Source organism: Cervus canadensis, chromosome 29 (genome assembly GCF_019320065.1).
Source record: "Cervus canadensis isolate Bull #8, Minnesota chromosome 29, ASM1932006v1, whole genome shotgun sequence".
Classification (NCBI taxonomy): Eukaryota; Metazoa; Chordata; class Mammalia; order Artiodactyla; family Cervidae; genus Cervus; species Cervus canadensis.
In genome coordinates this window covers 20,171,393-20,191,344 of record NC_057414.1, presented here as the reverse complement: position 1 = coordinate 20,191,344, position 19,952 = coordinate 20,171,393, and the positions used below count along the sequence as shown (strand labels likewise).

Here is a 19,952-nt window from a genome sequence, read left to right as displayed (position 1 = left end):
CACGTTTTTCCTGAGCCTGCGATGCTCTTCTGTCCCTTCTTTATCCAGCAAAATTCTACTTTCCTTCAAGATTCAGATCATTTCCTGCAACAAATATTTGCAAGAACTCTTGCCCCTCAAGACTAGGCTGAAGGTATGTATCTCCAATATGCTTTCCTAACATCCTCTGCAAACCTTTATCAGAACAAGCCTGACAAAGGGATGTGGGAGATGATTAAAACTGAGTTAAATTAAAAAGATCAAATGAACTCAACATGAAAAGAAAAGAAAGACGGGTCAGGCAAGATTAAATTCCCTTCCTGAACACCTCTTAGGATATGGGAGAGACAGGGAAGAAAGGGAAGTAGGTTTGAGAGTTAAGAATTAATAGATGGTGAAGGTGCTGAGTCTGGTTAATGGAGTTTTATGAAATTGTACAAAGAGCTTGTAAAGGTATAGTGGGCAGGGAGAGGTCTCTAAATGGAGAACTAGGCAAAGAGGGTAGAGGAGGGCATTAGGTGAAGAGGTCACACTTAAAAGACCACTGCCAAAGAAAGTCCATCTCAACTTGTAGGTCTCAGGACTGAGTCTTAAGGCCCTCAGACAGTCATGCTTTTAATAACTAATTAATGGGCAAAACATGAGGCATCCATTTCTGAAGCCCCCTGACATGCCTTTAACATTAGTTACAAAATTCTTGCTTTTGATCTTGCTATAGAAGAAGCTGGTTGGATGCTAGGGAGGCATAGATCACAAAATGACAGAAAAGAACTCTGAGTGGCCTTAAAAGATATTAGAACAAAGCAAAGAGGGCATTTAAGACAGAAGATAGATCAGAATCAGAGCAAGTTATATCATTGCTGGCTTTGCCTCCCTTAGACCTAAACTGCAGATAAGGGAATGACTTCAAGCTGTCCACAGTGGTGACATTTTTGTTAACAAGTTAAGGACATAGTCTGTATCTGAGGCCCTTATGTTAACACATACATTACTGGGGAAAGAAATGACAACCCACTGCAGTATTCTTGCCTGGAAAGTCCCATGGACAGAGGAGCTTGGTGGGCTACAATCTGCAGGGTCGCAAAAGGGTCAGACAAGACTTAGCAACTGAACAACATTACAGGAGGCATGGGTAAATTCGAAACAAAGCATTGGGAAGGATAGACTAGTTACTGAGAAACAGGTATAATTCCTCCTTCAAAATCATTATTTAACTTTGAATAAAAGGACACAGGGAAGGCTTTAATTAGAAAAACCATGGTTTCTCATTGACATGCAGAGAGAGGTAAAGCTATGCAGGTAAGTGCTTGACGTATGGGAAGATACTTGTATTGGGTTGACCAAAAAAGTTTGCTTGGCTTTTCTCCATAAGATGATACAGAAAAACCCAAATGAATATTTTGGTCAACCCAATACAACAAGAATGAGTCAGCACATGGCAATGGGTTGTTGAGGATAGAGAAGCCAGGTAGCCAAGGAAGCCACATGGCTGAAGAATCGTTCTGTGGGTTTTGTGATGAGAAAATTCATGTTATTTAAGAGCGATGGACTAAACTAGACGGAAAGTATTCCATTGTGTCAGCCAGGCCCTAGCTAGACAAATGATGTCTCCTTAACAATAGTTGAAGAAAAAAAAAGACATGGCAATGGATGTATATATATGCATATCAGATGGGATAAATGTGATAAAACCTTTTATCGCTGTAACACACCTGTACACACATCTCTCACACACATACATGCACATATGAAAGACTTTTAAAAATCATGAGAAAATTACAGAACTGGGAGAAGAGATATAAAATTATGGAAATGTGCCAAGAAAGATGGACTGGTGAAAAATTTCATGTAAACTGTGAGAGAAAAAGAGATACCTGAGTTCTCGAAGGCAAATGAATTTGAGGGCAAAGAAAATATGCAAGCTTTGGAAGTTCTTGTCTGAAAACAATGAATTTGAGCAGTGTCAGATGATCCTTTCCTAGGGTATTAGTTATGTGTGACTTTTATCAAGAGAGTTTGCATCATTCTCCTTATGGGGATCTTGGTGTGGCCCTAGGGAACAGTAGACTCATTTATAAGTTAACACGTGACCAGTCCCTGAAGCAAGGATGGATAGACCCAGTCAGTGATGAATTGTTTAATTGTTCTGCACTTTAGGAAGACTGAATAATTTGGAAGTGAGCTTTAAACTTCACCTCCTCCTATTGGAAAATGAAGGCTGAAAATAGAATATTCAGTGAAGAGAGATTTTCAAGTTTAGAATAACACAGTCTATTTAAAACACGTAGCAAGGAGTGTAACTGTGGAAGAGAAAGACGAAGGGTTTTTAAAATGCCATATTCACAAGGAGCTCAGCGTGGTGCTTTGTGATGACCTAGAGGGGTGGAATAGGGGGTGCATGGGAGGCTTAGGAGGGAGGAGATATATGTATTCCTATGGCTGATTCGTGATGTTGTACAGTAGAAACTAACATAACATTGTAAAGCAATTGCATTCCAATAAAAAAGAAAAGAGAAGGTAGAAAGGAGCCCTCCAGGCTCCTCTGTCCCTGGGATTCTCCAGGCAAGAATACTAGAGTGGGGTGCCATTTCCTTCTCCAGGGGATCCTCCCAATCCAGGGGTCGAACCCGGGTCTCTTACAGCTCCTGTATTGCCAGGCGGGTTCTTTACCCCTGAGTCACCAGGAAGTCCCTATATATTGGTGAGATCCGTGCGTCTTTTTCTTCTCTGCTCTTGAATAGTTTAAATAGCATGAAAAACTGAAAGGAAGAGCAATGCCTCTGTGTCTCTGTGCCTCCGAGAAGGTTTGGGAGATAGTGAGGGTCACAGGCAAGGAAAAGTGAACGTTGCTCGGTCGTGTCCGACTCTTATGCCACTCCATGGACTGTCCATGGAATTCTCCAGGCCAGAATACTGGAGTGGGTAGCCTTTCCCTTCTCCAGGGGATCTTTCTGACCCAGGGATCGAACCCAGGTCTCCCACATCACAAGTAGATTCTTTCCAGCTAAGCCACCAGGGAAGCCCAAGAATACTGGAGTGGGTAGCCTATTCCTTCTCCAGTGGATCTTCCTGACCCAGGAATTGAACCAGGGTATCCTGCATTGTAGGCAGATTCTTTACCAACTGAGCTATCAGGGAAGCCTATGGCAAGGCAGTGATTGGCATCTTATCAGAGCGGAGGGAGAAGCAGGAAGGATCAGGGATCATGACCTTGGAGAGGAAGCTTCTGGAAGAGAAATGCTAAGGCTTATAAATGTAGACTTATAATAGTTCTAGAGTCAGCAGGAACAGGAGAGTTTAAAACAAACTATAGGGAAACAATGCAAATGCCAGAGCGTTTCCTTCCTGAGTTCACATCACCATCTTATCTGAGGATTTTATGATGATGTTGTTTAATGTTGGGAGAAATCCAAATATGAATAATATGAAAATAATTTTTAAAGGACCATTGGAGAATCAAATGAAATGGTGGTGCAAAGGATTTTGTAAGTGAAAAAGTCCTAATGAAATGTTAGTAAACATTTGCAATTAGGTAGCCAGGTTGGACCTCAACTCTGAATTGTCTTCCATTACCTAGTACTCCTGAAGTATGTCAAAAGGGAAAATAAATCACAATTAAATGTGTAGTGATTTCAGGTAAAACTGCATCTGTTTATAGTGAAGTATATGAGCCTGTCAGCGAGTTTGCAAAAGTATAAAGGTTTCATAACATTAAAATAATGTGTGGATATTTTTCCTATGTTGGTGTTCTAGAAATTCTATGTTTCCCTTTTTGTTTTTGTTTCCTAAGTAGCAGAACTGAGGATTTTAAATGAAATTTTAATCTTTGTGAACACACACACACACACATATATATAGTCAATAAAATGGTGCTGAAAGAGTTATGACAGAAAACAGCAAAACCGCCCCATCCCTCTTCAGCCTTTCCACTCTTTTCTTCCCCTGAGTGTTCTCTAGATGCAACTAGCTTTACCTCTGGAAGCTGTTTCTTCTTTTCGTTTGTCTCCAAATTTCTAAACTAGGTAATTAAGCTGTTCTTCCTTAGTTTTTAAATGTTAGACATTTTCTGTGGTCTAACCATAAACACCAAGGTAGCAAGAGTGAGAAGATGGTGATTTAGCAACTTTCTGCTCCCCTTAACCCCACTGCACACATCTTCCTTTCCTCCTATTTGCTGAGATGATACCACACCGATGGTCAAGTCAGTACTGTATTAGGTATTTGCTTTATAACTGTCACATAAATACTGTAGTGGGTCACGATTACTTTGCCTTTTTGTAACCATTTTTATTTTGCTTGAAGTTGATAATGTCTTATTTTTTGGCCTAAGTATAATTAAAAACCCCTATCAGATCCCTTGAGAGAACTGGGAAGCCCATCACCATGATGTCACAGGCAGACACTCCAGTTCATCTACTGGTTTCTTTCTGGTCCCTCCATGTGTATCCTCCAACTGCAGGTCAGCCTCACAGCATCGTCTGAGACATTTTAAAAACTTGTTTTGATGTTGGGTTTCCTGTTTCCTATATCACACATCTTCTGAGGATTACTCCCTTGTTTTCTTAGTGCACATCCTGAGAAAAATGTAATCATTCATTCATCCAGTGTATATTTAATCAACATATACCCTGAAACCTGCAGTGTTCTGGGAGTTGAGGCTGTATCAGAACAAAGCAGAGGACCCCTGGCTTCCTTGAGGACCTCATATTCCTGTGAGTGTGCGTGCGTGTGTGTGTGTGTATGTGTGTGTGTGTAGGGTCACCAGATCAATTACAGGATGCTCAGTTTCATTTGAATTTCAGATAAACAACAATACCTTTTAGTATGAATATATGCTAAACATCGCAGGGGATGTACTTAGATTGAGAGGTTGCTCATTTGAAATTCAGACTTAACTGGGTGTCCTGTATTTTTATATTGATAAATCTAGCAATCCTAGTTGAGATGGGTCCAATAAACAGAATAAATATGTAAGCTCTAGAGCTTGCTATAAAGTGACAAATGTCCTGGTGGGGCAGGAAAGGAAAACTAGGGCAAAGTAAGGCAAATTGGGAGTACTGAGATTAGAGACTGCAGGAGTTTTTATTTTTATTTGGACTTTTTTGATTTTTTAGTATCTTGGCCCAATTTATTTATCTATTTTTTACTTTGGCCTTGTGTCATGTGGGATCTTTGTCCCCTGACCAGGGATCCAACCTGCATCCCCCTGGAGTGAAAGCACAGTCTTTAGCATCAAAAAAAATTTTTTTTTTCTATTTATTTTTATTAGTTGGAGGCTAATTACTTTACAATATTGTAGTGGTTTTTGTCATACATTGACATGAATCAGCCATGGATTTACATGTATTCCCCATCCCTATCCCCCCTCCCACCTCCCTCTCTACTCGATTCCTCTGGGTATATGAAAAACAGAAAAAGAGACACAGATGTACAGAACAGAATCTTGGACTCTGTGGGAGAAGGCGAGGGTGGGATGTTTCGAGAGAACAGCATCAAAACATGTATATTATCTAGGGTGAAACAGATCACCAGCCCAGGCTGGATGCATGAGACAAGTGCTCGGGCCTGGTGCACTGGGAAGACCCAAAAACATTTTGTATTGAGGCGTAGCCAACAATATTACGATAGTTCAGGTGAATGGCAAAGGGACTCAGCCATGTGTATACATGTACCCATTCTCCCCCAAACTCCCCTCCCATCCAGACTACCACATAAAATTGAGCAGAGTTCCCCGTGCTATGCAGTAGGACTTCGTTGGTTATCCATTTTAAATACAGCAGTGTGTTCATGTCCATCCCAGACTCCCCAATTATCCCTTCCCCTTAAGAGTAATTGGCTTCCCTGGTGGCTCAGATGGTAAGGAATCTGCCTGCGATCCAGGAGACCCAAGTTCAATCCCCGAAGATCCCCTGGCGAAGAAAATGGCAACCTGCTCCAGGATTCTTGCTTGAGAAATCCCATGGACAGAGGAAGCTGGTGAGGTAGTCTGTGGGGTCACAAAGAGCTGGACACGACTGAGCAACTAACACTTTCACTTTCATTGCTTTTCACTGAGTAATACAGGGCAGGCTCATTGAGCAGATGAGAGATTAGCAAGGTCATAGAGGGGCAGAGCTAGCCCTCCAGCTGTCTAGTTCCTCTGTTAGGAGGAACACTAAGTCAAGAGCATGCCTGGAGAGGCCTGGAGTGTCTGAGAAATAGCAAGGATGCCGGAGTGGCTGCCTCATAGCATGTGAAGGGCCCAGAGGTAGCACATGCAGTCAGAGCGGTAACAGGAGTCGGGGTCACGCAGGAACTTGGAGGCCTTTGGAAGGACTCTGTAGTGTGTTCCCAGTAAAATGGGGAGCCACACAGGGCTTTGAGTGGAGCTGTGGCCTGAGGTGACTTCTGTTTGAATAAGATCCCTCTAGTTTCTCTGCTGAGAATGTACCCACAGGCGGAACAGGAGCAGGAAGAGCAGTTGGAAGGTTATTGCAGCGATCCAGGTGAGATGAAGGAAACTTGGGATGAGGGAGGCAGCAGCGGCGATGCTGAGAACAGATTGGATTCAGATTCGGGATGGATTTTTCCTCCCACATTTTATTGTGAAAAAAATTTGAAGCAAAACCGAGAAGTCTAACCCCTCGAACTGCCATCTGGTTCTACAATGAAATCTTTGCTGGATTGGCTTTATCGTCTATCTGTCCATCTCTCCATCCTGTGCCTGAGTCATCCCCTAGTCACTTCTGATTCAGTTCCTACAAAGATGAACGTTCAGTCTCCTGCTGTGATGGTGTGGTCATTGGTACCAGGGGAATAGTCACAGCATAGCACATGTGACGTGGGAGGCAGTAAATCTGGGATCAGTTGCGTTCAGTCGCTCAGTCATGTCTGACTCTTTGCGACCCCTTGAACAGCAGCACACCAGGCCTCCCTGTCCATCATCAACTCCCAGAGTTTACTCAAACTCATGTCCATTGAGTCGGTGATGCCATCCAACCATCTCATCCTCAGTCATCCCCTTCTCCTCCCGCCTTCAATCTTTCCCAGCATCAGGGTCTTTTCAGATGAGTTAGTTCTTCACATCAGGTGGCTAAAGTATTGGAGTTTCAGCTTCAGCATCAGTTCTTCCAATTCAGGACTGATTTCCTTTAGGATAGATTGGTTGGATCTCCTTGCAGTCCAAGGGACTCTCAAGAGTCTTCTCCAACACCACAGTTCAAAAGCGTCAATTCTTAACTGATCCTTATACTGATTTTCAGTCAGTTCTCCCCTTTCTTTTAGCTACATTTCTTTCCTCACCTGCTGGAAGTGCCTGATGATTTTAAAACCTGAGTTTCCTATAGTTTAAAGGCATAATCTGACTTGCTTTTTTATGTCAGCTATCACCTCAGGTTTTTAGTTTCAGCTCTCTCCACCTTTAGTCAGTTATGACTCACTTACCTTTTTCCATCTTCTAAAACTGTCTTTGACCTTTCTTGTCTTCTATTACATCCTTTCAATGTTATTTGCCTTGGTGGCTTCAAAACATTTTTATGTCTGCCTTTCATTTCAGTGGGGCTTTTAAAGAAAGGAGACTTGTGTTTTCAAGTATTTTGTCAACATAAAAGATCTGAATGTATTTAGTAATACATTTCTGTTTTAATGGATCTACCAAAATACTGAAGATACATTAAAACCAGTGGCAAAGTAGTAATTTTTCCAGCGTCTAGATTCCAGACACTGTTGTTACTTTTCAGGACCTGGACGTCACCAGGCTGGAAACCAGTGGTGTACATCGTTGTCAGCAAATGTTAACCTTTGGCTCTCCCAGCACTGATTCTAGTCTCTTGGCTTTTGGTAAAGGTGTTTAGAAGAGAGAATGCGAGTTCAGACTGAGTCAAACATGACCCCATTTGATTACTGGAAGGGGTGGGTTTTCATTGCCTCTTGGAGCCCGCATCCCCTTCCTGGATAGTTGTTGCATCCTTTGGGTGGATGAAGTCTAGTTTCAGTTGGAGACATCCCAGCTACAAATCCTCCCTCTAGACAACTGTGCATTTCCAGCGCCAGCATTTTCCAGCTCATTGCTTTCACTGTGCTGAGTGTCCTATTAAATATTTATCATAACTTTGCCTTGCATGTCTGAAATGGTGCCACAGACTGGTAATTAGATTGCAGCTAAGGATTCTCAGTTTCATTCGGTGCAGAAGTGGGAAAATGGAGACCTTACATAATGAGGAGATGAGAACTGACAGGCAGTTGGCTGTAGATGCTCCTACACATATTTCCTGACATATGCAGAGGGAACTTCTTGCCAGTTGATCATTGCATTCATCGGCTAGTTGCTCTTCTCACGTTTGCTTCTAGAAAGAAGTTACCGAGAGTCATTTGCCCATATTGAGTCTGAGGATTAAACTTTTTACCCCTCCAGAAGGAAACTACAGAAGTAGGCCAAAGATTTTTTTTTCTGGTCAGCCTTAAGAGCTAGAGGGTTTCAGATTCAAGGCCCTGTTCACGCTGGATGATTGGCTCTTACCATTTAGGACACTGCAGCAGTTCACCCTTCAAGTAAGGGCTTGGGGATTATATTCCCCCTGATATATGTTATTACTGAAGACAAAACAATCACAAAACTGGGAATCAGAAGACTAGGTTTGTGTTCTTGTACCTACCTAACCTCTCTGAAAGTGAAAGTGTTAGTCTTTCAGTTGTGTCCGACTCTTGGTGACCCCGTAGTCTATCCATGGGATTCTCCAGGCAAGAACACTGGAGTGGGTTGCCATTCCCATCTCCAGGGGATCTTCCTGACTCAGGGATCAGACCTGGGTCTCTTGCATCTCAGGGAGATTTTTACCATCTGAGCTACCAGGGGAGAACCTTTCTCCATTTGTACAATAGAAACAGTAATATTAACCTCTCAAACCACTGGGCAGGTGTGATAACAAAACAAAATGATTTAAGTGAAAGTATTTTGCAAGCTGTCAGAGGTTTCTGCTCTGCAGTTTCCTTTCAGAGTATGGGGCCCAGGACAGAGCCCTAAGTGGATAGTGTGCCTGAGTTTCAGTACTTTTGTATGGATAAACAATCAGGTTCAACTTGAAATAAATTCTTCCAAGCATGTATTAAGTTCCTTATTCTGTTCTGGGTCTTGATATGATCATGAATGGAGACATTATAAATTGGTAACAGCTATTCCTAAAGAAAAGATGTATTGTCCAAGGGAAGAGTCTAGGTAAGAACCCAGACAACCGTGACTCCTGGTGAAGCACCTTTCGGGGGTATAGTTTAGTGGTAATGAGTATTGCCTTTGAGGTCAGAGAAACCCAAGTTAAAATCTAAACTTTGTCACTTTCTAGCTAAGTGACTTTGAGCAATTCACTTGATTTTTCTGAGCTATCATTTTCTCATTTGTAAATATCAATAATAATCCAAGATGCTTAGAGCAGCTCCAAGAACTAACTGAAATAAAATCCATAAGAAGTTTATTATCATCATCATCATCACTATAACAGTATTATTCTTTTGATAATAATTATAATAATAGCAGGTTGCCATTGAGTGCCACGCCCCAGGCAATGTGGCTGCATGCTTACACACATTAATATCTTTATCCAAATCACTCTAAAGTATAATCATTTCACTGATGAGAAACTGAAGCAGAGAGAGATTAAATGATGTCTTAGGGTTGTATGGCTAGTTAGTGGTACCATACCCAGGCAGTCTGGTAAAGGGGAAACAGTTTCACCTCTAGTGACTGTCGTTCAGATCTCAAGTGTTTTCTAAGAAAATAGCATAATAAACCAAGGGACGATTAGGTAGGTAAAAATGAGACAATAAACATGAAAAATGCTTTGTAAACAATAAAGAGATAATTCCAGAAGCTTGATGATTGGGTAGTATTTAACCATTTCTAATTTCAAATAGCCAGAGAGGTTGAGATGAACCCCCAACCTTTGACAAAAAGGAGGCTTCACATGTCACCTGTGGTTAAGAAGGCCTCTATTGCCCTATTCATAGGTAACGTCATCACTTATCTTGAAGATGGAGTTTCGACCTTTCAACATGACACACCAGGGATTGCACACCTGCCATTTCACTCCTCCAGGTGTCAGGGTACCTCAGGCAGAGAACTGAATTCCCAGTTGCCCAATTTTCAGCATATGCCATTTCAGGAGAATATTAGATGAAGACAGAGTCTGTTGTCCTATAAATTAATTTAACACTCTTTCTCTGGAGAGCAAATGACTGCATTCTAAAAACAATATTTTCACTCAAGTTATGATGGCTTGTAAAAACACACCATGAACAGGGTTGACAAGGACATTTAGGAAGCATATAATGTCCCAGGAAGCCAAACTGATCTAAATTCAGGAGGGTTGTCTCCTCTCCTCAGTCAGCATCAGAGATGGTTGCCTCTTAAAAGGATGGCTCAGATGGAGAGCAGTTCACAGATTGGGCAGAAATACGAGCCTCTCTGGTCAGTTGATTAGGGAAGGGCTTAATGAGAGTGACTCCAAACACGTAAGCATTGAAAGAGAAAGAGGAGGGGGTGAAAATTGTATCAAGCAGTTTGTTACTGTAGTGAAAAATATTTTAAAAACTATGCATTCCCAGTGTTATAAGAACTTGTGAAGGGAGATAATGAAGAGAGTTATAAACTTCTGGATTCATTCAGGACACTTCCTTCTTCTCTCCATCTTTCCCTTTCTGCTTTCTCTCCTGTTCATTGCTCTATTGACTCTCAACACAATATCCCCTTTTCAAATACGACCCCTGATAACCAACCAGGACCCACTGTAGAGCACACGGAGCTCTCCTTCATGTTATGTGGCAGCCTGGATGGGAGGGACGTTTGGGGGAGAATGGACGCATGGATATGTGTGGCTAAGCCACTTTACTGTCCACCCCAAACTATCACAGCATGGTTAATCACCTATTTATTGTTGTTCAGTCGCTCAGTTGTGTCCAGCTCTTTGCAACCCCATGGACTGCAGCATGCCACGCTTCCCTGTCCTTCAGTCTCCGGAGTTTCCTCAATTCATGCCCACTGGGTCAGTGATGCCACCAACCATCTCTATGTGTGCATGCTAAAGTCGCTTCAGTCGTGTCCAACTCTTTGCAACCCAGTGGACAGTAGGCCACCAGGCTCCTCTGTCCATGGGATTCTCCAGGCAAGAATACTGGAGTGGGTTGCCATGCCCTCCTCCAGGGATCTTCCCCACCAGGGATCAAACCCATGTCTCTTACATCTCCTGCATTGGCAGGCAGGTTCTTTATCACAAACACTACCTAGGAAGCCCAACCATCTCTATATCCCAGTATAAAATAAAAAGTTTAAATAATAATAGCAACTAATAATTTGGGAAAAATAAAAGGGTTAATGAATATGTAAAAAAAAATATGATCCCTGTTAAAGCTTTATACTCTTACCCCAAATCTGTCTCAAAGGAATTCTCTAAGCAATATTTGATGTGGAATATCATTCACAACCTGTTTTTTTTTTTTTTTTACTCTTTCTGTTAAAGACAAAGCATTTTGTCTTTTCTTTTTTCTTATCTTTCCATGAATAACTCATGTCTTTTACATATTACATATGATAATAGTTGCCATATATACAAAGCTGACGGCTTCCCTCGTGGCTCAGACTGTAAAGAATCTACCTGCAATGCAGGAGACCCCCATTTATCCCTGGGTCAGGAAGATCCCTGGAGAAGGAAATGGCAACCCACTCCAGTATTCTTGCTTGGAGAATTCCACAGAGGAGCCTGGCAGGCTACAGTCCATGGGGTCGCAAAGAGTTGGACACGACTGAGAGACTGATCACAAAGCTAAATAGGATGTGACCCTTTAGGGTGGTCAGAAAGAAGGTCAAGAAGTAAGACAATAAAGTATTCTAGGTACTTTGCTTGAGGTCTGTGCAGGAAAATCTCAAGATCCAAAGAAGCTAATCTAAAGGTCAGACAATGCAACAATATTCCTTAAAGGCAGCAACACCTGGGTGGAGCATTAGCAGGCGTTAACATTGTTCATTCATCCACTTAACAAGCATTTTTTGAGTGTACTTTGTGTACTTTCCACTGTCTTAGGTCCTCAGGGTATAAAATTCAGCAAGGAATAAACTTGTCTGGCACTCAACAAATATTTGTTGAATGGTCAACTGAAGAGACCTACTTTGATTCTCCTGATGAATCTGGAACAATCCTCTACATGTAGGAAGGCATGAACCTTTCAGGGTATTCTGAGGAGTTCAGAATGATTGCTGGGTGAATAATCCGGAGGGTGGTTATGGGCACAGAAAAATAGGGCCCCATTATAGCTGCAGAGTTGTGCAGTGTACAACCTGCACAACAGTATGGGATCGTGTAGGCATGGTGAGAAGGAAGGTGGGAAAAAGAGTAATAGCAGGACTACAAAGTGCTTGGTGACTCAGGCCGATTGTTCTCCTGGGGGCAGGAGAGGGACAGAGGTAAGGGAGGCCGGGATCAGACTCATTCACAAATTGTCTCTTCAAATTATGTGTAGTTCTGCCCATCCTAGACATGCAAGATTCTGTTGCGGCCCTACACACACAAACACACTCGCCCAAGCCTCCTCATACACTCACACTTGCTTTCCTGGAATTGTTCCCACAGCCTTTTGCAATGATGAGAATGAGTCGTATTCCTCAGGGGGACTGGAACTGAACAGGGCGAGAAACGCTGGAGACTGTGCAGAAACACCCACAGGTCCTTGGCAGGGTAGGAGCTTGGCCGGATTTTCCTCTTACAAAGCTCACCGTGGCCCTGGACTGGAGGGTGGATTGGTGAAGTGTGAGCAATGGTGAGGGCGTCGCGCTGGAACGCTTTCACATCCTCCAGGTCTAAGGACACTGGTAATTCAGACACAGACACTCCTGCTTCCCTGGGTCTTTAGGGTCACAGACACAAGACTCAAATCAGAATGAAAGAGATATGTTGGTATTTCCCCCATGAGGTGGTGACACATGAAGTGTTTCACAGGAATGGTGATTTAGGACACAGGTGAACACACAAGCAGATCTGTGCTGGGCAATTTATGAAATAAAGCTATCACATAGGACATAAAGCATTTAACTTTGAACTCTGCTTACCTAAAAGACATTTTCTGTTAGTTCTTTTTGTTGATGGTGTTTTGCTTGTTTTTGGTTTGTGTGATATAACAGCTCTATGTAGCCCAGTCACCTTAAACACAACACAAATACATTACCAATAAATCCACAATATTTTCTGACTGTTTTATGGGGCCATTTTTTTTTCATTTAGTAAAACATATGATTTTCTGTGATCCATACATAAATATCAACTGTGTCTCGTCAACAAAAAGTGAGTTGATGTAATTGTTTTTAATAACTAATTAATGTCCCCAAGAAGAAGAAATATACATCCTTTTTCTTGCTTTACGTTCTTAATAACTACACGTGATTCCAGTCTTTTGCTCCAATAATTAAAAAGGAAAAATAATTTTCCTGAAGTCCTGTTATCACACATCATAAGAACCAGACCACTAGACCCCGTGCCGTGAACTCAAGATTTGTAGGAAGCTTTTGATTAATCATTTCTACAATGTTTGAATTTTCCAATATGTTGTAAGTTGATAATAGGAGAATTAACTTACTTCCTTTCAACCCATTTTTTTTTCTCTTTAAGTATCTGGATGAGCTACAGAAGTTGTTGTTTACGGGATAATGTGTTACCTGACTGTGTTAGGAAAGTAAGATTGAAAGATGGTACTAGAAAGTGGGCTGTAGGTTAACATATCATAGTCTAACAAGATGTGCACTGAATCCAGTAAGTCAAAAGGCTTATCTGAGGGTGTTATAAACCACTGCTGGGTCAATATATTAAGTGATTCTCCCACCTTTAAATATTGGATTCATTTTTAGAATATTAATTTTTGGAAGAACAGATTGGGAGTAATGGAGATGTGATTTCTAGCCTGGCTCTCAGGAATCACCTGTGTGACCCTCAATCTGCCAGTTGGTACGTCTGTGAACTGAGACCATTGCCAGTGACCTCAATGTTTTTTATCCTCCTTATTTAAGGAAGGTATATTTGTAGATTACCTGGCAGAGTAGGTGCTGTAATACTGTGACTCTTTGTCATCTAAGAAAAAGTTTCCCTTTCGCTGGCACTTGGCCAGAGGCCTCCTAAGAAAATGATACATAATTAAACATCGTACCAGGACAAAGGCACAAAGCAAGATGTCCTTGATAAGAACAGGCGAGCTTTTTCTCATTAGTGGAAAAAATTATTTAAAATACAAAAACATAACTTTGAGGCCTACTGATTATTTTCCCTGGGCAAGGTATGTATGTCACTCATAGACATCAAAAACTAAAATGTTTTACAATTACCCAGCTCTGCTTATAAAACTTTATTAAGGCCTTTGGGAAAATGTGGAGACAAGATTTTTGTTGTTTTGTTCTTTTACCCTTCAGCATTGAGAGATGTTGCTAAGTTGGTAATGAATCATCTTACCTTTGTTAGAATCAAGGGCACAGTGAGGAATGAGGCTGATGGTAGAAAACAACGTCAGAATAGGCCTAGTGTGCAAAAAAGACTGCTTTGCAACATGCAGTAGTTGCATGTTGGAGGATACTTGTAGCAGCTCTATTTTTCTTTACTCAAGAGAAATGCAATAACAGACAACTAGACTGAATATTCAATCCACACGTGCATTGGCACTGTTAATCAAAAGGGTTTATCTTTTGGAATGGAGAATGCAAAACTGTTCAACATTATGAAGCATCAGAAATAAAGGAGCTGTAATATGTACATTGAACAGAGAATCAAAGCCCAGTTCTTCTTATGCAAACAGATACATATCTATAAATATATTTTATCCTATTACCTGTACTTGACACATATATATTTCTTAGGGCCACTAAAGGCTAATTTTCTGAAATTAAATGCAATATTTATTTAGAGTTTATTAGAACAAAACTATAAATCATATTAAGTGAGCATTTAATCCACTTAAGCAACTTACAACTATTTCTGGCATTGATAATTCCTTGCTTCTGCTAAATTAGTGATTTGGAAGTCACTAAGCAGATTGAAAATGCAAATCTAGACACTTTACAGGGTAAGTGGATTGTGGATATGGTATAACAGATAAAAGTGTTCTTGTTCCAGTGTTGCCACTGATTGGTGATCTTGCATGAGTATCAGTTCTTCTAAGAGCATCAGTTTTACTAACTGTAAAGTGGCAGTAATACTGATACTGATATCTTACGTTAGACAAGGTTAAGTAGTATGGAAGGACACATGAAAAGTAGTACTATATGATTACAGTATTGACGCTGCTCTGAGCTCACATCTGTGAGAGTCCAAACATGGGAAATATATCATACATCATCACTGTTTTCAGGGAGCTCATGTATTGTTGAAAGGGACATACAGGTGAATGAGCAATTACAATTTGGTAGAATGAACAAAGCAATGAGATCATGTGTAAACTAAATAGGACACATCATAAGGAAGGATTCCCTTATCAGTGAAGGTGACGATCCTGGAATATTTTTCAGATGGAGGTGATGTTTGAATTGGGGGGATGTTTGTGGTCCCAGTAGGCAGGGAACTGAATGTTTTTGGTATCTGACTGGGAACAGAGACTGTTCATGTTACCACCCCTATGAGCAAAGACTTGCAGGGTCTTCTAGATGAAGGAAGAGGACAAGCAAGGACATTCCACAGAAAGGAATTTCACATTTCAGGGCAAATGGGCAAAATCGTGAAAGAAAGAGTATGTCATTTGGGAATATAGAACTATAAGTTTTGTGGGTCCCAAAGCTCTGGGAAGGGATGAGGTCTGGCAGGAGTGGTCGTGGAGAGTAGTGTATACAAATAAAGGGAATCTGCTGACAGGAGACGGGGAGGTAGTGAAAGTATTTGGGTCAGAGATAACCAGATTTGCATTTATGGAATTCCCTCTGTGGTAGTTGACTAAACAGATGGGACACAGCTAGGCTGGAGGCAGTGAGAGCCCTACACTTGACCAGAGAAGAGATGAGGCGCTGAATTAGGCAGAAACGATGGTGGCAAAGATCCTGAGAAACATTTAGGGAGAAATGAATGCTTTCAGTATCTGACTGGGTAGAGAAAATGCTCATGTCACCAACCCTATGAGAAAAGACTTGTGTGGTCTTCTAGTGGAAGGAAAAGGACAAGCTGCCTTTGCATCTGGAAGTTCCAGGAAGAAGCAAGGGCTCAAGTTATAGTTTGGAAAACAAAAAATACCTGTTAGTGGGACTTCCCTGCTGGTCCAGTGGTTAAGACCCCATGCCTCCAATGCTGGGAGTATGGGTTCAATTCCTGACTGGGGACCTAAGATCCTACATGCTGCATGGCCAATAAATAAATAAATAGTCCCTACTGCTGGTTCTGAGGCTCTTAAAAAAAGTAGAAGGTAGTGAAAATCATGAGGTTGCACATAGAGAATAAGACTGAGAAAAGCGGTAGAGAAAAGACAGAAAGCTTCAGAATCTTTTGGAAGAGCAAAACTTAAAAATAGGCAGAAGGAAGCAGAGAAAGATCCCTCAAGCAGGTAGCAGGAGATTCAGGAGAGTCTTATCATAGAGAGTAAAAGAGTAGAGAATTTCAAGGAAGGAGTGTCAATACTGGCAGATACCTTACTTGAATGATCAATGAAGACAGGATTAAAGACCATCCATTGGATTTGATAATTCTAGAGGCCATCAGGTTTTCTTTCTCATGCAGTCAGTTAAACAGAAGCAAGTCTACTGTCAGTTGGGCAGTAAATAGGAAATTAGAAGTTAAGACACTGAGTGTAAACTTAACTGTCAGGAAGCTCAGATGTAAGGAGAAGGTATGAGAGGAAAGTAGATTGGGATGGAAAAGGAAGAGCTTTCTTTGTACACGAGTGGAAAGGGCTTGGATACATTTATTTCCTGAAGTGTAAGGACCATTATACAACAAAGTGGAGACAAGAGGGAGAAGATGTTTGACGTAGCCGGGTTCTTCATGAATGGTAATGTGAATTCAGACAGAGAGGACTTGATCTTGGACCAAAGGACTTTTCTCTGTGACTTCGGAAAGGCAGGGGAAAGGATGAATGTAGACTGGAGTGAATTAGTCCTTGGAGATACTAAGAGAGAGGAAGCCATGTCTGACAAGGATGGAGTCACGGTAGCCTAGTGAGGATGAAATGTGTAGTGTGTTTGAGAATAATAGAGAGGAATAAAAAATGAAACTGACCAAAACAAAAAAAAGATCAATTATTTGTAATTGGTCTGATATCACTAATCTCTGAGGTGAAAAGAATTCTTCCAGCAGAGCTCAGCAGCTTAACCCTGATTTAGGAAGATTATACACTTAATCCAAGGTTGGAGTTTTATACAGTTTTATACTATAAGGAAAAGGAAGACTTGAGAGTAATTTGGTTTCTAGCAGGTTAATTTATTTTTAGGTTAAACAATAAATTTGTTTCTGGACATCAGGTGGGCATTCAGTTCTTTTTTTTTTTCCTTTTCTTGAGACTGACCATGTTCTAAGAAAAGGCATGGGATTCAAATCTCTATAATCAGGCTATAAACACATATAGCTCTGTTATCTTCATCCCATGATTAAAACTTGCCCAGTTTGACAACTGGCTTTCTTTAGCAAAACATAGGTTGCTGATTAGCCATAGGAAGAGTATGGAAGACGAGGTGGGCAGAAATTTAATTCCTGTGTTATTCATATTCAGAATGACTCTGTCTCATGTTGGATTCACTTTCTATGGTCCTATGGCTTCATGAAAGAATTGGCAAGCAGTTTGTACCAAAGATCATATACTCCAGGCTGAAAAGCATTTCTGTCACTATTTTCCAGAATTCACTGATAGTTTGAAATGTCTTCTGACTGGTTGTTTCTTTCTGGTGAAACAGACTGCTGAGAGTGAAGTGAACTTGGGCATTCTGCCAGGGGCACTCATGCCAATGATGTTTAGAGGTAATTTGCAAGGGCAGGAGGTGCCAGGACTTCAACAACAAGCAAAAGCAGCTCTGTTGGAACAACCGGAGAAAGGGTCAAAGTGCTATTTTGAAACTGGCCTTTTCAGTTTTTCTCTCAGTAACTCCAAGTTTTAAAAACAGGAAGTAGAGACATACCCAGGAACTTGTGAAATGAAAATAGGCCAGTAAAATTACAAATGCCGATGGATTTTATGAGGAGGAACCCTTGTGGGAAGAGCACTAGACTAGGAGTCAGGAAATCATATTCAAAGATCTGGGTCTCACTGTCTTCATCCTATACAACAGGAACATGGTACCACTGGGAGGTACCATAAGTCAAGTGAAAGTCACTCAGACGTGTCCAACTCTTTGGGACCCCATGGACTATAGCCTGCCAGGCTCCTTTGTCCATGGAATTATCCAGATAAGAATACCGGAGTGGGTAGCCTTTCCCTTCTCCAGGGGATCTTCCCAACCCAGAATCAAACCCAGGTCTCCCGCATTGCAGCTGGATTCTTAACTGTCTGAGCCACCAGGGAAGCCTGACCTGGAAAACTGCTTCCCAAATCCCCTCCCAAACCTAATCCCCTTCCCAAGATTATATTGCCACTGTTGTTCAGAATATTTTGGGCAGGAGACAAGTCAGCAGGGTCTTTGGTGAACATGTGGTACTTGCCCTTATTCTTAGCAAGACCAAACCTTTGGTTCACTGTGCCAAACCTCCGTAACTCAGACATGTTTTTACTAGACAGAAATAACCACATATGTTTCACCTTTTCAGTCTGTAGTCTTGTTAACCTGGAGCTCTAAATGGTTCATGCACCTGAAAGTAAGGTTTTTGTTTGTTTTTGTTTTGTTTTGAAGAGGAATCCTATGGTAATTAGGAAGAATGAGAAAAAGACAAACATAACTATTTGGCCACTTCATAATATCTTTCCTTAAAAGCCTCAGACAGTGGGTGACTGGGGAAGATTTCAGCTTTTCTGAGTGCATCTTCAATTCCATTTTCCATTGAGTATTTGTGGGATCATTAACATTATATTCCAAAAACACATAACAAGGATTGACTCTACAGCATAGAGAATTATGTTCAATATATTAAAATAAACTATAATGGAATAGAATTGGAAAAATACAGATATATATATGTATAATCAAATAGCTATGAAATGTATGCATATATGTTTATGTGTGTATATATATGTGTATTTGTGCATACGTGTGTGCTCAGTCACTCAGTTGTGTGATTCTTTGCGACCCTATGGACTGTAGCCCACCAGGCTCCTCCATGGACTTTTCCAGGCAAGAATACTGGAGTGGGTAGCCATTTCCTCCTCCAGGGCATCTTCCTGACCCAGGGATCGAACCCATGTCTCCTACATTTCCTGCACTGGCAGATGAATTCTTTACCACTGAGCCACCCAGGAACCCATATATATCTGTAAATGTACATACATACATTTACATATATAAATATATGCATATATGTATAGATCTTGGGGAAGGCAATGGCAACCCACTCCAGAATTCTTGCCTGGAGAATCCCGTGGTCAGCACAGCCTGGCGAGCTACAGTCCATGAGATTGCAAAGAGTCAGACATGACTGAGTGACTCACACACACACATGTATATATCTGTATTCTTTATTCCAATTCTATATTCTATATATTTCACAGCAGGCATTTCCATGGTCTTTTAGGTCCTGGTTCAGAGGGGGAAACCAAGTAGGGGGAAAGGAGCTATCTGAGGCAGCAAGCTGGAAATGGGACAATAAGGAGGCTGTGATGCAGCCTTAGGTGTCAGCGAGGAGCCTCTATAATCACGGAACCAACAGGGGATTGTACCTACTGATTTCCACAGCAGGGCAAAGCTGCAACCCAGGGATGCGAACCATGCATGATCCACTTGCATGGAAAAGACAAAGCTTCTCTCATAAACTCTATGCTGATTCAGACACGGCACAAGAAGTGGAAGAACAATGGGGGCTTGAAAAACAAAACAGAAAACAGTAACAACGCTAGGGCTGGAAGCTGATTTGAGA

General features: G+C 41.3%; 1 protein-coding gene across 6 annotated transcripts in view; it reads left to right on the top strand.

Annotated features, from left to right (window-relative positions):
- The window catches only part of GAS2 (growth arrest specific 2), a 167,725-nt gene that overhangs the window by 147,058 nt on the left and 715 nt on the right, over positions 1 to 19,952 (top strand). The window lies entirely within an intron of this gene.